The 14234-nt window shown below is 35.2% G+C and overlaps 1 non-coding gene across 1 annotated transcript; it reads left to right on the forward strand.

The window, feature by feature from the left end:
* Positions 1–9366: 9366 nt before the first annotated feature.
* LOC115869739 lies at positions 9367–9530 on the forward strand. The gene has a single exon (XR_004046352.1). It is a non-coding gene; the product is annotated as a U1 spliceosomal RNA (small nuclear RNA).
* The last annotated feature ends 4704 nt before the right edge of the window (positions 9531–14234 follow it).

Below are 14234 nucleotides of genomic sequence, written 5' to 3' on the forward strand. Positions count from 1 at the left end.
GTTGTGGCCTGTCAATAAATTGCTGCAAATAATTTCAAATTATCTTTAGCACATTTTTATTTATATGTGATATCAACAATGTTTAATAGTGTCAGCATTCAGTTTGATGATCTTTCTTTGGAATGGACAGGAATATGAATCTCTTACAATATTTGGCCAGGTACTGTCTTCTTACAGTGTTGGCATTGGCAAGTGCACCTTTAGCTTGGTGGAAACATTTAAATCAATATTGTGTCGATTCCTAGAGCTTTTATTTATTTTTTTAATGCCTTCAGTTCAGCTTGAAATTCTTTCTTCAAAACATCCATTACTGATCATAGTTCATTTCTCTAAATATTTGCATTTCATCCAACTTTTTTTGTACAGTGACTAAGTATTTCTTCTACCTTCTTTTTTTAAAAAAGGTCTATTGACATGTAATTCACATTTCATTTGAGAATTCAGTTATATGAAAAAGAGTTGTAAAATCATAACCACAATGAATCTCTAAACATTTTCTTCTTTCTTATAGTCACTGCTGTTAGCTCTCCTTCCCCTCCCCTAACCCCCTTTTTGCATTTCCCTAGGTATTATTAATCCAGTATCTATCTGTATAGATTAACTTATACTGAATCTCATAAAAAGAAGACATACAAAACAAAAACAAGAGGCAAGGAATCTCATCAACAGTGACAATATAAAACTGAAAAACTTCAATAGAAAAGAAGGCAGAGACTATTAAAAACTAGAGCAAATTCAAAATGAGTCAAAAGGGAGAGAAAATGATAAATTATTATAGTTTAACCTAACTACATCTGCCATAATTGACTACAATACTCTTTGATAGTAAAGCTATTTGCATCCTGGAGTGAATTCAACAGACTTAATCCTCATGTGGATCTGGCAAATGGATTCTGCACTTACACTGTTATCCATAGTCTTCTGCAAACTTAGTGTTCCAATTAAGCTTTTATACAGTTCCAAGCTTCATATTTGTATTTTATTATTTACAATCGTTGACTCACACATGTACTTCTTCCAAGTGCAATTAGCTGACACTTCACTTGATAGGTGCTTATTTGAAGACATGCCTTTAAGATCCCAGGCACGACTCTTTCTCCACACTTCACTATAGCACCCATATCTACAATCATCTTTTCTTTTCTGTGGGTGAGGGTTGAGTAGTGCTAGTCATAAAAATTAATTGTTCTTAGATTGGGGCTAGAATAAGTGCAAGCGCCAAATTCATTCATATATTTATGGATTATTATATTCTTGGCTATTTTAGAGACATCATTATCATTTTATTGGATTACGTTGTAAATCATACCTATGGTGCATGAGGTAATTCTGTTGATAGTACCATGAGATTAATCAATGGCCTCACTCATTGCCATCCAGTCAATGCCAACTCACAGCGATCCTAGAGTACTGCTCCTGGGGCTTTCTGAGACTATGGATCTTTACCAGAGTAGAAAAGCTGAGTTTTCTCTTACTCGGGGACTGGTGAGTTTGAGCTAATGATTTTGAAGTTAGCAGCCCACTATGCCATCAGGGCTCCAGTCTTGGAAACGCAAAGGTAAAGTACTGCCCTGCTTTAAAGAGTCACTATGAGTCAGACTCAGCAGACAGTGAGTTCCATTTTTGTTTCAATCAGCGAGTTTGGCTTTTGTTTCATTCAATATTGTGCCCATGGCTAATTGTAACTCACTGCCATCAAGTCAACACCTACCCATAGTGATACTATAGCACAGGGTAGAACTACTCCTGTGTGGTTCCAAGACTGTAAATCCTTTCTGGAGTAGAAAGACATATCACTGGAAATGAAAGAGTGGTAGAATGTGTGGGGAATGAAGCAATAGCACCACTGTTCAAACTTATCAATAAAATAAAAGACTGATCCCTTCTATAAACTTGATCTGTTGATAGATATTGGATACTAGCTGCAGTGACTGAGAAGTGATAATATATAGTCCTACTAAAATTGTCAAGATAAGAACATGAGAAAAGGAGGAATTTCAAAGTTTTTTACTCTAGCTACCCTGTAAGACAAGGTAGAAGTGGTACAGTGGGATTCCAGGACTAACTCTGAAGGACTAGAAAGGCTCATCTTTCTCCTGTGGAGCTACTGGAGACTGAAAACTGCTAACCTTCTGGTTAGCAACTCAATGTGTAACTCACTACACTACCAGAAATTCTTTATTTGAGTTTCTGTTTCATGCCCCCAAAATTACACACACCCTACCCATTCAACTGAAATCACAATCAACAATAGTAATTATTATATATTTTAATAACAAAGAAAAATAAATTTAATTTTGTTTTATGTATAATGCAAGCATCGGTTCACTAGCACTCTGATCTCCACTCCACTGAGACGCAGAACTACAGGCATTTAAAAAGAAAATTAAGTGCGGGTGGGTGGGTGAGGAGAGTGATGTACTGAGTTTAAAATGAGAGCAAGATTGTTAGGAATGTTCTCTTTTTTATTATAAAGCCATCTAGATCCTAGGGGGCTGGGGGGAGGGACATTGTGAGAAGAGGAGGAGATAAAGAAAAGGTAGATAAACTTATTCAAACAGAGTGAACCACTAAATCTTGGATACTTCCTTGCATTTAGACCTACAGATTTTCAGAATATAAAAGGGTAAGGGGAATTTTAAGCAAAGGACTCAGGTAAAATTCATCTTTATCATATGTTTCTGGCCGTGATAAACTTGCAGAGATCAACAAAATGCAATCAGGATCTGGGAATGCAAAAAAGGGCATTGAATAACATTATAGGGATCATCAGTTCAAAGTATCATCTGATCAAGATCTGTTCCTGGAATTTGAGACAATTGAATTGGCACTCTCAAATAATTTCTTGTTTCAATAAATAAATGAGTTAAGGTGCATCCTTAAAATAGAAGAGTAAGCAGAATTTTTTTAAAAACGAAAGAATATTTTTTCTAAAATTATGGTGTATGTGTTTGGCCCAGTTGACTATAGAAACAAATCCAGTGACACACATGTGTAAGAGAGAGCTTTATATCAAGAAGTAATTACATATCAAACAAATATCCCAGCCTGCTCCAGACCAAGTCCAATACTATTCCATAAGTCTGACATTAGTCCATAAATCCCTCTTCAGACTCATGCAGCCACGTGCAATAATGCAATCTGCAGGAAGATCACAGGTCAGTAGATGCAGAGTTGTGTGTATCCAATGGCAGTGGCCACATCACAGGGCTCACGTAGGGCTCAGTGTTCCTCCTCAACAGGAAGGTAAAGGCAGACTGAGAGAGCAGCCAGCCTCCAGAGAGCCATTTATCTTGGTCCTACCTTCAAAGGAAGTCATTGAGCTTTAACCTGATTGACAGGTTAAACTCTACCCATGTCTTCTTACCAGTGCCATATTGGCACCAAATACCTAACAATCACAGTGCAAGATTTAATGCTTAAATCACATTCTTGCGTATACAATATGTAAACATTATACACATAGACACATTTATATATAGTCTACTCTTACATACCAAAAAAGGAAGAGTTGATATTGTCTGGAGGTGGGATTATGACATGTTTCTTTTTATCTTTTTTTTGTTTATAAGCTTTCAAATTCTCTACGATGAGCATGATTTATTAGAATATAACTTTTTTCACTATCATACCAAATTTCTCAGGGAGAGAATTAATTTTTTCTTTACTTCTAAGTTTGGTCACTGAAAAAGGTAACAGAAATGCATTTTTAAACAAATGACATATATTCAGATTATTACTTTCCATCTTCATTTTATTTTGTTTTGCTGCTGAGAACCATAAAATGCTTATTTTCCTACAAGTGCATGTATTTACTTGTGATTTCACATTAGGATTTCAAATTGTTTCCTATGAAATGTGAAATTCTAAAGGCTTGTCCTTTCTTTAAATTCATTTTGCTTTGAATTCTTTTTGTGGTTTCCTTTTATTACCTACTGTTAAAATGAGCCATTTAATATGTTTTTCCCTCACACACTCTGTATTCTTTATTTCTCTCAGTTGCAACTATTATCTATTAATAGTAATTATGGTAATATTTTGCTTAAGTGGTTCCTATTATTCAATACTGTACTTGAAAGCAATTTTAACCTCTCAATACCTATGCAAATTTAAACATTTTGTCCCCAATTTGCGGATAAGTAATTGAGACTTGAAAAGGTTAAGTGAATTGCCAAAGGTTAGGACTTTGTTCTGAAAAATTGAAGCCTTATGTTGTATTTGTTTGAATTACTCAAATTTAAATTGGTTTCTCTTGTATTTATATATTCGTATTTTCTTTTTAAATGTGTGTGGTTATTAATGCCAGCAGTGAAAGTCACTTTGAATATATGTGCTCCTTAAGTGAATGTTCTTAGAGAAATGGAAGATTCACAGTGTTCTTGTATGTGAATCTAAAGAACACATATTCTTTTCTATCTGTCACAAAGGTAGAATAACAATTTGACCTACTTCACCAGATTTATTGTAGAGCTAAACCACAGTGATTTATATTCTTTCATCATATAATTTCTCATTCAAAAAGAAAATCAAATGAAACTCACTGACATCGAATCAGTGCCAACTCATAGCGACCCTATGGGTTAGGATAGAACTGCTCCTGTGATTTTCTGGGCCTGTAAATCTTCACAAGAGTAGAAAGCTCAGTCTTTATCTCATGGAACGGCTGATGATTTCGAACTGCTTAACTTGAGGTTAACAGTCCAATGTGTAACCAACCACTTTGCCACCAGGGTTCCTTCATTCATTCCAAGCATGTGTCTTATATGCTACACACATTTGTAGGTGCAGAAGGTATATGTTGAATTCACAATCTGTGTGATTGGTTGTATATAGGCAAAAAGAAAAGAGGAAGGCAAGAAGATAAACACAACAATAATATAGAGGAATGAATACGGTATATTTTAAATTAACAGCAAGGCAATAAGACTAGGTTTGGAGACTTCTTCTAAACTCCTTGCCATAGAGGTGATTCCGACTCATAGCGACTCCGGGTGACATAGTGGTTATGCATTGGGCTGTTAACTGTAATGTCAGCAGGTTGCAACCACCAATTACTCGGCGAAAGAAAAACGAGGCTTTCTAATTCCATAGAGTGACAGTCTTGGAAATACTCAAGGGCAGTTCTACCCTGCCCTATAGGATCGCGAAGAGTTGGAGAAGACCTAGTATGGGTTTATTTATCAAATAAAATGTTTTTACTTGCTTCTGAATATCATGATAAAACAATAAACTGTTTCAATTATGACTTTGCTTAAACTGATCAAATTTCACTTTGGAAAGAATGTTTTGTCTACAGTGCACTAAGTGCATTTCAGAAGTGTTGGGGAAATATAATTGAAGATAGAATCTCCTCCCAACCCATTTACTCCTCCATAAAATTAGAAGAGAAAAAAGACAGTTGTTTTTTCCAATTGAGTACAGTAAGCATAAAATCAGAATGTGGTGCGTTACAAGCAATACCTTAAAGATAATGTTAAGGCAAAAATAAATCTTACTCTTATACCATGATGTGGACACAGTCATTTATTTCATGTTTTGAATAAATTTACCAATTTTCTATTACAGGTGAGGTAGTTTTGAAATTTTTTCTGACTTCAGTTCTATGCAGTTATATAAATGAGATCACTGTTTCCTTGCTGATTACTAGCTTCAGGTTATTATCAATTTCTAGAATTCACCCATATACCTTGGTTCTTGTATCCATCCTTTTCCAAAAGCAGCAATGATGCATAATTGCATCCTTCTCCTGCAAAACATCCTTCTCTTTCAAAATTTCTCTTTCTTTCTGCTTTTCAGGAGTCATCTGAGTACATTGTTCCCTTTAGATTAATCTAATAACTTAGTCTTATAATCACTCATTATTAACTTCAATTATTTCTGCAAAGTTCTGTTATCCATGTAAGATAACATATTCAAAGGTGTGATACTTCAACATAGTTAAGATCCCTAATAGTAGAGTGCAAAATCTTCATTTTTTTGAATCAGGAAAACCATAATTCAAATGCATCAAATTGTCTCCAGTATTCCTGTACCGCTTTCAGATGCATATAAGACAATTAAAAATACAATCACTTGCATCAAGCACACATTAGTTCTCAAAGTGACATCTCTGCTCTCACAATTTTAAGGAATCTTGTGCAGCAGATTTGTTCAATGCAATATATCACTCGATTGTTTTTGCATGCTGCTTTCATGAGCTTTGAATGTGGATCCAAGGAAAACAAAATCCTTGAGAACTTCAATCTTTTCTCTTTTTATTATGATAATCTCTACTGGCCCAGTTGTAGTAATTTTTAGCATGGAATCATAATCTATATCACAGGCTTAATCATTGATCTTTATCAGTGCAAGCCCTCTTGGTTTTCAGCAAGCAAGGTTAGGTCATTTGCATATCACAGGTTGTTAGTTAGTTTTTCTCTAATTTTGATGTTATGTTCTTCTGCATATAGTCCAGGTTCTCTGACTATTCCCTCAGCATACAGAGAGAATAAATATGTAGAAAGAACAAAAAACCGGTAAATGTTATTTCTGAGTTTAAACTATGAAACATCTCCTTTGTCTGTTTGAGAGACCATCTTTAGTTAATATAAAGATCCTGAATATACAAAATAGTGTGTTCTAAAATTCTCTTCTCCATATTGAGGTAAATCAGGAAAAATGTTGTCAGTATACAGTTATCACACATTGCTTGGTTCTTCAATCTTAAAGAACAAGAATCAAGCCCTCCCTATTGTAGAAATATCATAAAAGCAAAGCAATAGAAATAACAATGATATACAACTGAAAATGCCTGAGTAGATATTTTTACTTCTATCCACAAAACCATGGTTATTTCATATCAATGAATGCGTAGGGCAGAGTTATGATTTTAGGATTTTCAAAAATTCAGATAATAAAGTCTTTAAAATTACAAGGTCAGATCTAATAAATGGGACAAGTTAAAATTTTAAGGAAAATCTAGTACATTCAGATGAAATTTATTTCAAAAGTAATTTTGTTTTTAGTTATATAGGCTTATATACAATTGAATGATATTTTAGGTAATTTACTGATACTATATATATATTTTTAAATCACTTTATTAGGGGCTCATACAACTCTTATCACAATCCATACACACATCAATTGTGTAAAGCGCATTTGTACATTCATTGCCCTCATCATTCTCAAAACATTTTCTCTTCACTTAAATCCCCAGCATTAAGTCCTCATTTTTCCCCTCCCTCCCCGCTCCCCCCTCCCTCATAAGCCCTTGATAGTTTATAAATTGGTATTTTGTCATATCTTGCCCTGTCCGACATCTCCCTTCACCCACTATTCTGTTGTCCATCCCCCAGGGAGGAGTTCACATATAGTTCCTTGTAACCGGTTCCCTCTTTCCTACTCACTCTCCCTCTACCCTCCCTGTTTCGCCACTTACACCACTTGTCCTGTAGGGCTTATCCTCCCTGGATTCCCTGTATTTTCAGTTTCTATCTGTACCAGTGTACATCCTCTGGTCTAGCCAGACTTGCAAGGTCGAATTCGAGTCATGGTAGTGGGAGCGGGGAGGAAACATTTACGAACTAGAGGAAAGTTGTATTTTTCATCGTTGTTACATCGCACCCTGGCTGGCTCATCTCCCCGAGACCCCTATGCAAGGGGATCTCCAGTGGCCTACTGATGGGCTTTGGGTCTCCACTCCGCACTCCCCCCATCATTCACTATGGTAAGATTTTTTTTGTTCTGATGATGCCTTATACCTGATCCCTTCGACACCTCGTGGTTGCATAGGCTGGTGTGCTTCTTCCATGTGGGTTTTGTTGCTTCTGAGCTTGACGGCCCCTTGATTACCTTCAAGCCTTTAAGACCCTAGACTCTATACTTTTTGATAGCCGGGCACCATCAGCTTTTTTCACATTTGCTTATGCACCCATTTGTCTTCAGTGATCCGTTCGACACCTCGTGATCACACAGGCTGATATGTTGTTCCATGTGGGCTTTGCTGCTTCTGAGCTAGATGGCCGCTTGTTTACCTTCAAGCTTTTAAGATCCCAGACACTATATCTTTTGATACTATATTAAGTTTCATGAATACTTATTATAATTTCAATTTATACACATTTTCTTTTTTATAGCAAAGAAAGGTATACACGGAACTCAGGGTCTGTTAAAGAATGTTTGTTAAAATAGGATGTACCAAATGTTTGATTAGGCACAGTATGATCCTGTCTGAAAAGTGATCAAATAGAATGCAGAAATTATCAATTGATAATATCGCACACAAGTAAATTTTCTGAAAATAATTCAAAATGGTTATAACAGTATATCAAGAGGCAAAAAACTGTTGGCTTTTAAGAAGTCAAGAATTATTTGCCTACTATTGAAGCAAACCTTGCAATACTATTTATCTAATTCTTAGTTCTATTCTTTTTTTTTTAAGTAACAACCAATGTATGAAAATATATGTTAATGAACATATTTTTGTTATCCAGGTAGTATCACTTTAAAATATCTTTTTGGAATCAACGCTTAATTTCCAGAGTAATTTTTAATAGTCATATCCAGGTCTCTGGGCAATTCTGGGGGAAGTCATGTTTTTGTGGTGCTATTCAAGTCAAACAATTTAAGACACCTCTTAATCTTCATTATTCTGTATATATTTTCCTATATGCTCTCATCTTTATAATTTGCTTTCATCTCTATACTTGGAAATGTTTAGCATTGTCTTAAACTTTTGAGCATAGCCAAAAATCACAGAGCAGTGCTTTGCCCATACCAGTAGCCATTGCTGTCAAATTACTTCCATCTCATGGTGACCTCATGTGTGTCAAGGTTGAACTGTGATCCATAGGATTTTCAATGACTGATTATTTAGGAGGAGTTTTCTAGGTCATATTTCCAAGGTTTCTCTGGATGGACTTGAACTTCCAAATTTTAGTTCTGCACCTGAGGGTATTAACTATTTATACTATACAAGGGCTCAGTCTCACACATAGTAATTGCAAAATAAAGAATATAAGAATGACTGCTATGATCTCTATGTGGAAACACTTATGTGTGTACTTTTACATATTGTGAACTTACATTGAAAAATAGTTAAGGCAATGCATTTTTGATGTGGATAAATAGTATAATCATTTTTAATATGATCTCAGGTAAGTACAATGACAAGAACAGGCACAACAAATATTATTTATTTGTTCTTACAGTGGTGGGAGAGAAATGGGAACATAGGAAGACATTATTTGATAATCAGTAGGTTTATGTTTATGTTTATAGGAAGTTTGGAAAGGATAGATGATTGCACAACTGATTGCTGTAATTTATTTCACTGAACTGTGTACCTGAAAAATAGGTGACAATATGCATATGAAAATACATATGATACTCACCTGGCAGGGGAGATACCATGATCACAAAGGTGGTTTTCCCAGGGTGAGGCTTATCCATTGCACTCCAGGTGTGCTGACCCCTGCGATTTCCCCAAATCTGGGAAACTCAACTGCATAATTTGTGATAGTGGGGGACTGCGTTCACGCTATTCCTTGGGGGGGGGGGAGAAAATACATATGAACTTCGAAAAGTTTGTGGAAACTTTTCATTATATTTTGGTTCAATTTTTCTCTCTCACCTTTGAGTCTAACTGGCACAGAAGATCCCTTCAGAAATCATAGTTTTAGTTGGCCTTTTTTTTTAAAAGCCCCCTATGTAGGTTCCCAGGAATGCTGGTGGTGTAGCACTGGGATGCTAACCCCCAGGTCAGTACTCTGGGAGAAAGCTCAGGCTTTCGAAGTCCTTAAATAAGTACAGTCTCAGAAACCCACAGAAGCACTTCTACTCTGTCCTTGGGGTCTGTACAGGATCACTATGAATCATAATAGACTATGGTACTGAATTAGAGTTTCTAAAGGAGGACTCCTAAAAGATCTATAGTTTCACAGAGTCTTTCCTAAAGAGTGCTAATGGGGCAGAATCTATTGAACGGCAAAGAGTTTTAAACTTGTTTCTAGCCATCCACTCATCACAGACACATATTTAAGTATTTTTGTTTGGGATAAACCTCTGCCTGTATGAACTGGAACCTGATTAGCAATATATTATACGTATGCAATAGTACAAAAGCGAAAATATATATCACTCTTTAATGGTTACTTATAATAAATTTGAATCTGAATACTTTCCTGGTGAACCATCACTTAATGGAATATCTTAATGTAATTGCAAAACTATATAATTTTGACACTGTAATGGTTTATGACTATAAAATTGATATGAAAATTATAGCTAATCTTCCTTTACTTCTAAGTTTGCCATGTATTTGCATCTGGAAGCACATTTGATTTCAACTCACTGTATGACGTCAATGGGTCTATTTAATAAAAACAACTTGCTTATGATCAATTTAGATTTCTAACATTCAAAACAGATGCCCTAGAGATGTGGTTAATTCATTTATTTGGAAAACCAAGTCTCTACCCCTCACTCTGCCTTTCTAATGTTCTCAAAATAACATAATGAGGGAAAACCAAAGTGATTAAATTTTGTAGGCTGATGTGGTCTTAAATGTAATAAATATGCCTGAAGCATTCTGGAAGCAAAATAAAGTCTAACAAATTTCATAGACCCTCCATTTTATTTGTTTCAATCTTTCCCTTTTGCTTTATTTTTTTCCCTCCTTCTCTAACATACTTACACTTCTTGCTTATTGAAAGAATGTGCCAAAACTAGTTGATGATATTGTTTACCTTTCTTTGTTCTACTAATTATCACACAGGCATATAAATTTTCTTAATTTAAAATTTAGAAGCATTTAGTTTTCATTCTAATTTAGATATATGAATATTTTAATCTATTGATTTAGATTAACAGCGACCTTATTACTTATGCTTACAAGCAATATCAATTGTCAGTAAATTTACATCCATTTTTAAAAATATAGCATTTTAGACAGCTATTCATCAAAACAAAAATATTTTCTGTACTAATTAGCGATTTGATTTTATGGTTTACTAGGTGTCTACATGTGGTCTTGATTGCTTTAGTGCTTCTAATTATGTTTGACTTTCAGTTATAATACAATGAACTCCTTCTAAAAGAAAGATTTGTTTGATTGTATATATTTTTAAACAAATAGGTACATATTTGTTGTATCTAATATATATCAGACAAGAAACCTATAAGTAAAACAAATGGGATCAAAGATAGGATTAAAGTGGGATTTATTAAGTAGACTACACATTTTACACTCTTAAATATTTTCCTTTCATTTCTTGATTTTGTTAATTTAATAATCAAATAAAAATTTACAGTTAAGACATAGTCTATTTTCTCATTGTAATGAATATTATATTGGGACAATTGAAAGTGAGAAGCTAATGATTTACCTTAAACATAGAAATGATCGGTAGTAGTTTGGCAGAAAATATTATGATAGAATATGTGTTCTTGTATTGATTTTTCTAATTCTTAAGTTGGTAGTCTTAAGTAGTTCCTTTTCTTCTCTCAGATTTCTAATGTAGGACAGAAATTGCTAATTATGTGTCTGTATTTATTGTTGTTAGATGTCACTGAGTCAACTTTTGACTCCTATTGACCCCTGAACTTAGACCCCCTAGTAGACCTTCCCCACAGGGTTTTCTAAACTGCAATCATTATGAGAACAGTTCTCCAGTTCTTTCTCCCAAGAGCTGCTGAATGTGGTCAAAGTTTTCAGCCTTTCATTTGGCTACTGAGCGCTTACTGCTATGCCACCAAGGCCTCCTCCTTTGTGTGTGTGTGTGGGGGGGGGGTGAGCAGAGGTTGTTGAAATGTCAGATTCTGAACAAATTACGGTAACATTTGAAATGAATTCTAATATGGGCAAAATAACTGTGTTTGATCAACAAATAGCACTTTTGGTGTCTGTAGGGAAAAGCAGAAAAAATCTGGGATTACCAGCACACACTAATTTGTCACAAGCTAAAGTGGATCTATCACAGAAATTTAAAAATATACTAGTAAGTTTTGAAGCAAAAAGCTGCACTTAGAAAAACTGTAGAATAATTACAGCAAAATGATCAGTGATAATACAACAATATTGTTTCCCTGTGTAACAAGCAGTCTCTGTAATGCAGAATTAACACTTGAGAGAGAGAGAGAGAAAGACATCAAGATGACTCACGTTTCATAGTTTACGATTTAAATCTTTGGAAGTAAAGAAAGAGATGAGAGAATAGAGTTTAGTGTTCTTTGTACAGAGATTTGTCCAAATCACATAGAATTGTGTCCTTTGTTATAGGAGGCACTCATTAAGTACGTGCCTATTTTTGTGAGAACTGTACCCAACTATACAGTTATAGGGAGTAGTTTAAATGATTGCTCTGACTCCTAACATCAATTGTGAGTGAGTTTGGGAAATTTCCAAAACTACTCAGAGTTTCTATAATTCTATAATTCTAGAGTGACTTCAAGTACTCACTTTAAACTATTGAGCTATATTTTATTACAGGAAAAATACAGGTTAAAATCAGCTAAGGGAAGAGATGCATAAAGCAGAGTTCAAAATAAATTCAAATACAGTTTCCTGTCACCTCTTCCTGTGAAGCAATTGACATTGTTACCTCCTGCCAGCCATGAACCATTTCCAAAAAAGGAAGCTTGTCCAAGCTTTATTGACAAGGTTATTGAGGCCCAATCGCAGGCAGCTTACATGGCTGATATGTTTAGTTCTTAGTTTCCAGTTCCTACATATTTCAGAAGTGATATGGCATATTACAACCCCCCACCATAAATCACATTGCTTAGTTATCCAGTGATCAGTGTCCCCAGACAAACAAAGATATACCTGTCAGAATTAACTTTCTAGGAGCCTAGAGATCATCTTTCAATAGACAAGGACAACATTCAGACCTCTATTTCAGTAAGGTTAATTCTTCACTACACATTTCATCTGTAAATATTGCATTGTAATACTAAATTAATGCAAGGGAATGAAGAAAGAAAATAAGAATCAGGACTCTGCATTATAAATTAGTACCCAGAAATCTAGAGCATCTGTCGGAAAAGGGTAGTATTGAAAAGAAAACTAGACAAGTTAATATCTATATTTCTGTTTAATTATTATGAGTATTGTAACAAGAGCATGAGGGAAGCCCCTGACCTTCTCTGGCTACAAAAGGGGGACAGAGAATCAAACTCATTAGCCCAAGGCTGATTCCTATAAGGCAGGAGGTCAGAAATACCTCCACCCTCTAATCTTATTTGCCAAATCAAACACAAACTATCCTATGCTTCCCTCCTGGATTGAAAATTTCATTGAAATGGCCATAAAGAATTCATAGACAATAGTTACCATTATAGGGTTTATTAGGGAAGAAAAATATTACAATTTAAAATACTCAGAATACAGCAGTTCTCCTGTAAAGAGCACCACTTTTCAGCCACCTTCACAGGCATGCTTCTCTCTAGCTTAAGACATCTCAGACACATCACCTGCTGATAAAGGCCCAGAGAACATGCCACTCTACCATATGCCTCAGGATGAAAGCACAAAGCTCTAACTCTGAGGCTCAACAAACCTGCCACTGAACTACTCTTCAAATGAGCAAAATGAGAAAGACAAGATTAATTGACATTATGGCCACAAAGGTGGGGTCAAACATAAACACAATTGTAAGAATGGGGCAAGAACAGGCAGTTTTTCCTTCTGTTGTATATAGAGTTGTTATGAGTTGGAAGTGACATGATGGCACCAAACAATAACAGCTGTAAACAAGCTTCCTGCCAAAAGGCACTCAACTTGCTAACTCAGTGGGCCAGGAAGCCAGCAATTCTGTCTCTTGGTCTTGACTATGCTGCCTCTGCTGCTGCCACTTCTCTGATGCTACTCTGGTGCTACAGCTCTGTTTCTGAATAGAAGAGGTTCATTTTGCAGCTATCTTGGACTTCAAATAATGTACCCCACTCCTGGCTCTCTTTTATTGATTGTAGTGATAGCCCTCTTCCTATTTTTGAGATAATTCATTTGAAAAAAAATTTTAATCATTTTATTGGGGGCTCATACGGCTCTTCACAATACATACATGCATCCATTTTGTCAAGCATATTTGTACATTCGTTGACATCATCATTTCCACAACATTTTCTTTTTTTTTTTTTTAATCAATTTATTGGGGCTCATACAATTCGTCACAATACATAGATCAATTGTGTAAAGCACATCTATACATTTGTTGCCCTCATCATTCCCAAAATTTTCTTGCCTCTTGGGTTCC

Source organism: Echinops telfairi, unplaced genomic scaffold (genome assembly GCF_000313985.2).
Source record: "Echinops telfairi isolate 266 unplaced genomic scaffold, ASM31398v2 ScPeMD7_42;HRSCAF=159, whole genome shotgun sequence".
Lineage (NCBI taxonomy): Eukaryota > Metazoa > Chordata > Mammalia > Afrosoricida > Tenrecidae > Echinops > Echinops telfairi.